Source organism: Notamacropus eugenii, chromosome 3 (assembly GCF_028372415.1).
Source record: "Notamacropus eugenii isolate mMacEug1 chromosome 3, mMacEug1.pri_v2, whole genome shotgun sequence".
Lineage (NCBI taxonomy): Eukaryota > Metazoa > Chordata > Mammalia > Diprotodontia > Macropodidae > Notamacropus > Notamacropus eugenii.
Window position 1 is genome coordinate 80,519,349 of NC_092874.1, and position 12,079 is coordinate 80,531,427.

General features: G+C 36.0%; 1 pseudogene; it reads right to left on the reverse strand.

The window, feature by feature from the left end:
- Nucleotides 1–824: 824 nt before the first annotated feature.
- On the reverse strand, nucleotides 825–1,847 carry LOC140531821 (bombesin receptor-activated protein C6orf89 homolog pseudogene; annotated as a pseudogene).
- Nucleotides 1,848–12,079: the final 10,232 nt, after the last annotated feature.

Here is a 12,079-nt window from a genome sequence, read left to right on the forward strand (position 1 = left end):
CCTTTAAGGCTCTTGGAGTGTGGAAACATAGTAAAAGTAAGTTGATGCTTGAAGATGATATTAGCAGCCTTACTGTCTACACAGCTGATCAATTATGCCAAGCCATCCTTCAAGCTTGGAAACTGAATGACACAATCATTTCCTGCCCCTCCCCCCCACTCTGTATAACCATGAATGTGCATAGTTACCAATGAAAATGAAGTTATTAATAAAACCACAGGAATATTTGAAGTCCCAAAAATTTAACATGCAAATGTTGAAGATTGACAGTAATTTCCAATAGGAACACAATGGTAGACCAATTGAGTTGGAAGTGACAGTGATTTTGATGAGGCTGGCATTTTCTGTGCTTTGCTCTCCACTTATTTTAAAAAATTATTTTTTCAATTAACAGGAATTTCTTTCTTTCTCCAGCCCACGAGAAAGAAGCAAACAAAAAAAAAATGCTTTGTAACAAATGTGCATTGTCAAGGAAAATGACTTCTCACATGTAAAAATAATATATTCTCTTGTTCTGCTCATTTCATTCTTAGTTCATACTAACCAAAATTCCCTGAAACCATCTCTTTCAACATTGCTTACAGTACAGTAATATTCCATTGCATCTATATAACAGCATTTGTTCAGATATTTTCAAACATCCAAGAAGAAATCTGAAGTCTTCTCTTAGTGCCAGTCTTTTTCTTCTCTCTCTCTCCCCTTCCTACACCTTTTATTCCCTCTTTTTTTGTTTGTCTCTTTTTTTATTTCCTGCCCCACCCACCTATTTAACCCTATTTTCTCCTCAGCTCTACCAGGTTCTCCTGGGACAAAATCCTGTTTCTCTATGTTTCTGAGTGGTTGGTTCCATCACAGATCACCAAGAACTCTGTTCCTCTTGGTCCAACTTTCATCTTCCAATGATTCATGCTAGCATAACTAATGTTCCTTGGCTCCAGTTGCATCAGCATAGTATCATTGTGCTTTCTGTACTCACTTGGAGGGGTGAGGTACATGATGCCCTCACCACTGCCAGTGACAAAGAGTTCATGCACTGCATCCATCTTACTTCCTAGTATAGGTGGTTGATGGGCAATAAAGTAGCTTTTCAAGGAGACATCTTTGGAAAATAGTAAGAACTGAACACAAGAAAAAACTGATGTAGAATAATGTTCTGTTCAGAGATTTGTCCCATGGGAAACTCAAAGGGAAATGTTGATGAGGAAAAACCTGAAGTTGCTTGGATATCAAAGACTGTCCAGTCTTGATCAGCAAAGGCTGGAGTTTTTAAAAAAATTTTGGAGGGTAATTTTGCCAAGGTTGGCACCACCTGGAGGCCTATAATCAATGCACAGCCAGTGCAATTAGGAGGCTTGGTGGAATTGTTTGTGCTGCAGTCTATTTTCTACCACTCATCATGTTCTGAGCATCCATTATCACTTGGGGGTCATCATAAATAGACAAAGGAACAAATTCCGTATTTTCAAGCTTATACTTCTTGGCAATGGGCAAGAACAATATCCTGATATGATGGACTGGGTGTGAGCCATGGAGAGCACTGGTTCAGGTGGTAAAGGGCTGGAGGGCTGAATCACAAAGTAGACACTGAGCAGGGTTAACCCCAGGGTGATCAGGACCTTCTAAGCGACCATAAGCAGAGGACCTTCGGGTTATCCCCTCTGAGATTCATTCTTCTCTAGCAACTGTTTGATAAACTTTTTAGTTGCCTTCTCTGACATTCCTCCCTAATGTCCCATCTGCCTCTAAAGCAATGGTCTCTAGAATTTATCATAGATGGTGAGATCACTGGCAGCAAGATCAATGTCATCCAATATGAAATTCACACAAAGCTCCACTTCACTCCACATACCTGGGGTTGCCTCCTGCCCTGGGGGATAGTTGGAGTCTGGAGAGATCACCAAGAGCCCTTGACTGGAAGGCCTGCCCTGTTAGTTAGTCACCTAGCATTTTCTAAGAGTCATTTGTGTTCTAGGCACTATGTTAGGATGTGTGTTCATTCTTCTTTGCCGAAGAAGACCATGCCATCAGAGAAATAATGACATGACTTGCACTTGCACTTGACTTTGTTTTGAGTAAGGGAGGGCTGTGCAGGTTACCAACCTCACTTCTCCTCCTGAGCCATCTGAATCCAGTGACCAGATATTCATCAGGATGAGTGGAGATGACCCAAGATGAGGCAGTTGGGGTTAAGTGACTTGCCCAAGGTCACACAGCTAGTGAGTGTCAAGTGTCTGACGTGAAATTTGAACTCAGGTCCTCTTGACTCCTACACTGGTGCTCTATCCACTGCACCACCTGTGCTAAGGACTAAAGATAAAAAAGAAAGATAAGCAAACAAGAAAGCAAGCAAGGGCAAAACAATAACAATGTCCCTGATCTTAGGGAGTTTAATTTTATCTTTCTCTAGTATGTCGTTATTTTTACCTGTACTTCCCATCTCTGCTTTTTGCCCTGTTGAGTTAGACGTACTTTTTTCCTTTGAATCTTTGAATACTTTTTGCAATATATGTGCATGTGTGTTTAACCCTTCTTTGTCTGCTCCAATAAGTTACCCTCATCTGATATCCACTTTTTCTACCTCTTCTTCCATCTTTGTGTTCTTCTTATAATCTTCCCAAGTTATAATAAATAGTAAGTTTCTATATAGTAATAGATAATAAATATATAATATAAATGAATAAATAATAAACAGTAAGTATCTCTGTAGTTCTCCTTTAACCTTTCTCCTTTTACCATCAAGTTTCTTTCCCTTCCTCAAAGCCTCAAAACAGAAATGGTTCTCTTTGAGAACAGTTCCCCCCCCCCCCATTTGACTTCCTTAATACCCCTTAGAGACATTAAGGTTCTATTATAATGCCAATGCTGTGTAATCAGATAGCTCCTTTCTGTTCAGATGAGTTTGACTTTCTAGATTTCTCTGGATTCTTGTGTTTGAATTTCATTGTTCCTACTCTGCTCTGGTCTTTTCGTCACAAGTGCTTGAAAGTCCTCCATTCCATTACAAGTCAATTTTTTCCCCTACTGTAGAATTACACTCATCTTTAACTGATAAATTATTACTGGTTGCTAACATTTCTCTTTTGACTTTTGGAATATTGTATTCCAAGATTTCCTCTCACTTTTAGAAGCTTCAAGGTCTTCATCTTTGGTACTTGAACTACTTCTTTCTAGAGGCTTGCTGAATGTTTTCTTTGAATTTTCTTTTTATCTTTAAGATTCTGAATTATGACTATGAAATATTCTGGGTATTTTCTTTTATGGGTTTCTTTCAGAAAATAATTGTTAAGTACTTCATTTTGCTTTCTGGTTCTAGTAGATCTTACATATTTTCATTTGTGATTTCTTGAAATATAGCATCCGAGTTTTTAAAATTATTTTCAGAAAGTCTAATGATTCTTAAATTACATTTCTTTGACTTGCTTTAGAGTTAAATTATTTTTGATATCAGATATCTTACATTTTCTTTTATGAAAATATCTTGATTTTGATCTAATACTTCTTGTGGTCTCTAGGTTTCTATATTGTTTTTTTTTTTCCTATTTAGATTTAGAAGGATTCCATTCCTTGCATAATGTTTATTACCATCTTTTCTAAGCTACTTCTCTTTCCAATTCTTTTCTTAACTGATTTTATTTCATTTTTTACTCCTTTTTTCATTTATTCTAACTATTCATGTGGTCTTTGTTGATTTTTTCTTTGAAGCTATCCTTGTTGTTGTTATTTTGTGTGTGAGTGTGTGTGTGTGTGTGTGTGTGTGTGTGTGTAATTCTCTAATTTCTTTCACTTATTCTTCTTTCTAACTTTAGTTCTTCAGGGCATTTTAGACTTTTGGTGGAGTGCTTTGCTTTCCTTGATCTCACTCTGGTTGTTGTGCTGACTTTCACTGTCCCCAGGCTAGGATTTTTTGATCACCCTGTGTTATTGTCAGGGGAATCCTTTGTTCTTCCTGCCTCAAGGGAATGAGGTAGTAGCTAAGAATTGTTTTAATTTGTGTTTCACCAATCAATAGTGAGTCAGAACATTTTTTTCATATGACTATAGATAGCTTTGATTACTTCATCTGAAAACTGCTCATATCTTTTAATAATTTATCAATTGTGCAATGGCTCTTATTTTTATAAATTTGACTCAGTTCTCTATATGTTGAGAAATGAGGTCTTTATCAAGAGAAACTTGCTTCAAAACTTTTTTCACAGTTGCTGTTGCTAACTGTATTTCTCTTAATCCTACTCTCCCCTCCTTTTTGACCTCTCTTATCCTTTGGCATGGTCTATTTTTTAAAATATTATTTTCTTCAATATTATTTGATGTCTCCTTTTTCCAAGCTCTCTATTGACTTTTCATAATTTTCCTGTGTCACTCATTTTTCTTCCAAATTTTTTCCTCCACTTCTTTTACTTGATTTTCAAAATCCTTTTTGAGTTCTTCCATGACTTGAGACCAATTCACTGTCTTCTTGAAGGCTTTGGAGGTAGGAGCTTTGACTTTACTCTTCTTCTGGGTGTGTATTTTGATCTTCCTTTTCAACATAGTAGCTTTCTATGATCAGAATTTTTTTCTGTTCTTTGCTCGTTTTCCTAGTCTTTTAGTTGATTTTTAACTCTTTGTTAAGGTAGGACTCTGCTTCCAGGGTGGAGGGTGAACTGTCCCAAGCATCAGACATTTTGTACAGCTGTTTTCAAAGATATTACTAGGGTCCTGTAAGTTTTCAGTTCTTCCAAGGTGGTATGATTTAAGGACAGGTTTGTTTATTCCTTTTCTGTCCTGTACTCTGGTTCGTGAGTAACTACAAGCACACTTTTCTGCCCTGGTACAGTGACCAAGATCCCAGCTACACTGTGGTTGCAAGCTCTCCTGTGCCCTGGGACTGCCCCCCAGGTTTGTGACCCAGATATGAGTTTGGGCAAACCAACAGAGTCCTGCCTCAATGTAGCAAAGAGACCCTTATATTTTCCTTCTGACACTTATTATCAATCCCTCACTGTCTCTGGGCTGAGAGGTCTGGAAGCAGCCACTGTCACTGCTTATTCAATGGCTCCTGAGGCCTTCTCCTGGTTTTCTGGGCCTAGGTCTGTGTTTGCATGGCCTGGGTTGGACTGTGATCCACTCTCAACCAGGAACAACAGACTTTTCCTACTGATCTTCTAAGATATCTTTGGCTGGAAAAATATTTCACCCCATCCTTTTGTATGTCCTTCTGTTCCAGGAATTGTTTTATGGCATTGTTTAAAGGTGTTTAGAGAATTTGGGGGGAGACTTCAGATGAGTTGCTGTCTTTGCTATCTTGTCACAGTTTTTTTTAATAAATCAATTTTTGTACTTTTCTTTATAAATTCTATTTCAATCCGTGCCTTTGAAAATGCTTTCCCTTGATATAAACTATCTAATTGACTATGAATTTTGTATATTTCTTAATTATATGCTAATTGTCTGGGGTTAGAATGAGGGTAGTAGTGGAAGATGTCAGTAGAGAGCCAGGGAATACACAGAAGTAGTAGAGGTCAGAGATCTAAATCTCTGTCTGGTTGAAACTTTCCTTAACTTGTGTCTTGGTGAACAATGTGTATTAGAATATTTTATGGTGATGATTTTATTAATAACTACTATTTATTGGCATTCATTTAGTCAGAAAATTCATCATTCATTTAGTCAGAAGCATTTATTATGCTCTTACAACATTCTGGGCACTGTTCTAAGCACTGTGGATTCTAAGAAAGACAAAATTATGATCCATCAAACAGCTCACATTCTACTGGAGGTGGCAACATACAAGTAATCATGCCTGTATACCTTATACAGAATATTAAATGTACATATACACATAAGTATCATGTGTATTATAACATATACATGTATATATAAATACCTACTTATACATCTAATCTATCATCTATCTATCTATCACCTATCTATCTATCTTCCATCTATCTATCTATCTATCTATCTATCTATCTATCTATCTATCTATCTATCTATCTATCTATCTATCTATCATCTATCTATCTATCATATATCTATCTATCTATCTATTTATCTATCATCTATCTATCATCTATCCATCTATCTATCTATCTATCTATCTATCTATCTATCTATCTATCTATCTATCTATCCACCTATCTACCTATTTTTCTATCTGGAATAGATGGAAAGTAATCTCAGAGGGAATGTAGTAATTAAGTCTCACTTTAAGATTATCCCATGGGAGGAAAAAGGTGTGGTCTGGGAGGAAACCACTTTCTCCTTTCCCTGAGCAGTGGTGTTAGTGAGTCCACAAACATTAAGTGCTAGATACTGTGCCGAGGCTAGGGATACAAAGGAAGACTAAAACAAAAGTCTCTGCTCTCAGGAAGCTTACAGTCTAAGTGAGCAAGTATCTAGGCAACAATGTTGCCTCAACCACTATGCCTTCTTGTATATGTAGATGATTTTTGTTAGCAAAGCATTTATTTTAAAATTTTTATATTGTGTAAGTAAATATGGATCATTGTAGCAATAACAACTGGAAGCTTCCCAAATTATTTATATATTACAATCACTTCTAAGAATTTATACCTAACCTATCATTCAGTGAAATTGCCTAGTCGAGAAGAACTCTGCATTGGCTTAGAAGTTTTCATAGCACTTTAAAGGAGATTCTATTTATTTTTTCTCTTTTCTATGTGAATGCAGGAGAATTCAGCTCAGAAAATGGAGGAGGCTATCAATAAAACCTCTAATGCAGAGTGCCAGGAATTCATTTCTGTCATTCCCTGGTAGAATCACAAGCCACTTATAGATAAAGATTCATCAGAGAAACTCAGTTCTGGAAGACAGAAATGGAGAACACACCCACAAGAAGAAACCCCAGTTCTTAACTTAAAGAATGCTCAGGTGTATACTCTTACACATGCACATGACACAAACTAAGAGTCATTGCATTTTATATCCTTTCCATTGTTGGCATTGTTTAGTTGTGTCCAACTCTTTGTAATCTCATTTGGGGTGCTCTTGACAAAGATAATGGAATGATTTGCCATTCCTTTCTTCAGCACATTTTACAAATAAGAAAACTGAGGCAACCAGAGTTAAGTGACTTACCAATGGTCGCAAAGTTAATAAGTGTGAGGTTGGATTTGAACTCAGCACTTCCTGACTGTAGCCTAGTGCTCTATTCATTGCACCACTTATTTCCTTGAATGATTTTCTATGAGTGTCAAATTTACCACATAGTAGTGGTTTAAAAAAAAAACTTTTTGTAACTAAAAATTTTTGGTAACCCCATCAGTATTTTTTGCTTTAGTCTTATATATCTTCACATATAATATTAATATACTTTCATTTTCAAATTTTCATCCCCCATTTGAAAGTCAGCATGATCTAATGAAGAATCTTTGAGTCTTCTTTGTCCAGTCACCAAGAACTGATCGAATATTCATTTCACTATGCCACTAGCCCAATAAAATCTTTAAAAATGAATACCAGAAATAATTTCAACTGACTTAATGTTCCCTTATTTCCTGTATGCAGGCATTTGTAGCGGGATTTATTCTTTTTCTTGGTGTCATTGCCCTTTTGGGAACATATCTTTCTTTTCAGAAATAATAAATCATGAGGTTACAGCTATATATTTTCTTGCCAGAATACAAAAAAAAAAATCAAGAAAATAATAACAAAAACCCCAAAGCACAACATCTAATAAAAGATTAATGCAGGCAAAGGATTGTGCACTGTTCTGTTACCCTTTCTATTAAATTATTGCTAAGTTACCAATTCACATTTGTCCATATAACTTGTAATTTGGAAACAGTTTCCCAACCAGCAGGCTAGTTCCAGGGTAAATTAAAAATGCTCAAAAAGAAACAGGTGGGGTTAGGATTACTTGTTTTTGTTCTGTGGGCCTTTTGAGGTCACCTAACCCACTCTAATCATTTAATAGGTACCACTGAGATCCAGAGTGGTTTTGGTACGTACAGGTCCACAGTTAGTTAGCGGCTGAGATGTATAGAAAAGGCAAAAAAATGCTATCAGAGCAGAAGACAAATCATGAAGACAGAGGAAGGAACACACGATGATTGTCATCAATTTATCTGTACGAAGGGTCTTCCCCTCAATCCCTTCCTTAGATCTCAATACCTTAAGGTACTATAAACCTAGCAGACTCAGGAATCTTCTTTTTTTTTCTTTGCAATATTAGTTGATAGCAGAAAATAGAAATCAAAAGTGGCCAAGAGGATAGAAATCTGGCCTTGGAGTCAGGAAAAACGGGGTTCAGGTCATTGAACCTAGTCACTTAATGTCTCAATGCCTGGGGTAACTCTCTAAATCAATATATTTCAAAGAAAGTGCTGATCTCCCTTGGTAGAGAGAAGTTCTTCACTGAGAGCTCATTACACAAACAAAATCCCAAGTCTGATAAAAGCAAAACAAAACAAATCATTAAACCTTAAGAATGAGGTTGCTCACAACACCAGATTTCCCCCACAGACAAATACAAAGCATAACCCTGACCCTGCAAACCTAGAGAAAGGAATTGTCTTTATCTTCATTCCCCGCCCCCTTCTCCCCTCCCCCCAGGTACCTGCCCCTTTATCTGGCTAAAACTGTTCTTGCTCTAGTAATTGGAATTAATTCCTTTTCTCTATTGTGGGTCATTCTGGAATGCAGTCCTCTCCTGTTTAAGGAACACAGTTCTCTTTTTAATCCTTGACCATGGTCAGTCATAAATTCAGAACCAGAAGGAACTTCAGGGAACATCTAGCTCAATCTGCTCATCTCAGTGTTGAAGAAATTAAGAGCCAAAAGGTTTCATGGTTTATTGTCAATAAGACAAGTAGTAATCAACAGAGGCAGGATTTGAATACAGGTCCTCTGATTCAATAGTGTTTTTCCCCACTATGCCTTGCTATCCCCACACGCAAAATTTAAGTCTCCATAGTGGGATAATAATTTTTAACTGGACCCATCCAAATCCCAGTAGAAAACATTGTACATCTCAGAAGGACTTGTCAATCTTCATATTAAACATGGTACTATCACAATGGGGTAGATAATTATAAAAGTTGGCACTGAGTATGTCAATGAATTTATGGAATTTGTGATCTCATAGATGTAAGGCCCTGTCTCCAGTACTACTGAATATAATCCATATATATATACACACACACACACACACACACACATATATATATATGTACGTGTGTATATGTGTACATATATATACACTTACAATATAGCATATAATATATATAATCTCATATAATATATTTATCCATGTTTTTGCATAAATCTTACAAAGGGAATCCTTAATATCCACTTAACATGATGTAGGTCCTTCCTGTAGGTCTCTTGACACTATGTGAATACCTGTGCAGCAAAGGGCTCTCCATCTGCTACTTTACCTCTTTTCTATTCATAAATCTATTTGTGGGGTTTTTTTGCATAATTTTGGAGTTAATTTGTTATTTGTAGCATATTTTAGACTTTTCCTATCAATTATATTTCCTTAGCTTTTTGAGCAACTCATTATTTTTATTCCTTAAAGATTGTAAAGTTCTTGATTTTGTCCACATGCCATCAATGAAAGACTACCATTGACTTTTAAAAAGAAAAAAAAAAAATAAAAAGTTAGATTTCTGTATAGGGTAATGCTTGGGGTAATTGAGCATGATATGCAGTTTCCCAAAGTTTCCCTATCCTGCTTTTTTTTTTTCCCTCTCACTTTAAATTCTAGACCAAGTTCATTGTTGATCTTCATTGTTATATGGATAGATAGAGATATATATACACATACACATTTACATATACATTACATATAACATATATACTATCAGCTAAGCATACAACTATATACTATGCAAAGCATTTCATGTAGTTTCTCTAACTGAAGCCCCATGACAACTTCCATAGATGTCATAATGCTGGTATTATAGGTGAGACTGAAACTCATAGAGATAGAGTAACTTTCCTAAAGTCACAGGCCTATCACTGTTCGAAGGCAGGATTCAAATTAGATTCTTTTTTGATTCTGATAACAAGGACAGACAGTTTTTTTCATTACCCTACACTTTCTCTCCAGTCAATTGTGCCTCAATTCCTTTCAGTAAAACTAAGATTATAGATTTAGAAGGTCAACTAATTGCACTTCCTAATTTTGCTGATGAGGAAATGGAGGCCTAGAGAAGTGAAATAATTCACTCAAGATCATTCAGGTAGCAAGTAGCAAAGCTGGAATGTGAACCAACATCTTCTAAATATAAAGCTTCCCAGCATCATATACTTACCATTCTCAGTGTTCATCATAGTGCTTCCGGATCTTGGCAAAGTAAGTTGTGTATAATTTTGAAGGAGCCTCTTTCTCTTCGTCTTGTGGAATGGGATACGTTCATTTCTCCTAATCCAAATGCTTAGGACAATGTCATGCACCCTATAGATGCTCAATCCACACCTGACATTTGACTGGCAGCCTTGATAGACTCAAAATTTCCCAGATGGTGGTCATGTGATACAGATTAGTTGGAAAAGAGACAGCATAGAAAGCAAAAGAGGTGAAAGAAAATTGTGCACCCTTCTGATGCAGAGCATTTCTGTGCTCTCTTGAACTTTTGTAAATCAGTTGTGTCTATTTCTGTTCTATTGTCAGCTGTAGAATGAAATAGGATCCCACACTTGTCCCAGGAATTAATGCTAAACACTCTCAATTTTTGCTTGTTTTTTTTTTTTTTTAAGTTAGCAATGGGTTTGGTTTTGTTTTTTCTTGTAACGACATGCTTGTTCTTTGGCAGGACTACTATATTCACTGCTTTGTACTCTTGAAATATTTTAAAATATTAACAAAAAGTACTAATAGCTTAAACTTTAATGTTCCATAGAAGAGTTAAGTGCATTATTCAATGAAAGAGACATGCAAAAAATAATTAGAGAAATGTCATAAATCTGCATTTGAATAGTGATTATTCAAAAAGATTTTGAAGGAAGGTAATGAATTTGGTAACAATGATTAATTAAAGAAAATATCAACTGTACTTTACATGTATTCTTTACATTTTACATTACAAATGAATGATTTGGAATATCATTAAGCACATTTTCAGGTTAACTTGTGGGAAATTTACCATAAATGTTTTTTTTCATGATCAATCCATTACAGACAGAAAATTATTGAAAAAAAGCTTTGAATCTTTCTTCCTTTTGGGAAATAAAAATGCCATGTCTGAAAAATATCAAACACCATTCGAACTAGCATTAGGAAGTCATTAGCTACCTTGGAGAGTGGACTAAGACTCATTGAACCTTAGGAAACTATATATAGAATCAGGTACATATTTAGACAATTTTACACGCAAGCTTTTTCCTGCATATAGCATTCCATTCTCCACTTCTATTGCCTCCTCAGAATTAGTCTTCCATCTCTCAAATGCACTTCTTTCCACTCTCTGTCTCATGTAGTTCCTAACTTCCTTTAAAGAACTTCCCAGGTGCTCCTTCCTGCAGTATATCTTTTCTGATTATCCAGTTATTAGCATCTTTCACTCTTGAAATTGTTATATAAAATTCTGTTTTATAGAAACCCTTCCTACAAACGTAGATCAGCAACTTTTCTGTAAATCACAGTCTTAGAAATATATTTGGGTCACTGATGGTTCCAGAGTCAGTATGCATAGGTTTCACTTAATTTGAATGCAGCTTTTTAGCACATAATTATTGGCATGTTATCTCTCCCCTTAGACTGTGAGTTCTTAAAGTGCAGGTACTGTTATTCACCTTTATATCCTTAATAATTAGTACAGTACTAAGCACATAGGAGAAATTTGATAGGTTTTTATTGACTGACTAATAAGGTTTCTTGGTGCAACAGGCAGGTGAACCCAAGAACCAGTCCTAAGAATACTTTTCTTTGAGACTCTGAAGTGGTCCATTTGCACATTCTAAAGAGTGCTCCTCTTTCACACTTTGAGTGATAGGTGTGAGGAAGTAAAAAGAAATATTTATAGTTTTCTACTTCTTTAGGGTATGGAAATTCCTCAGTCCACTTGATATAATTGTAGACTGGTTATTGGCTGGTTGAAGGATTGCCCATGCAATTTCAAAAGAAAGACCA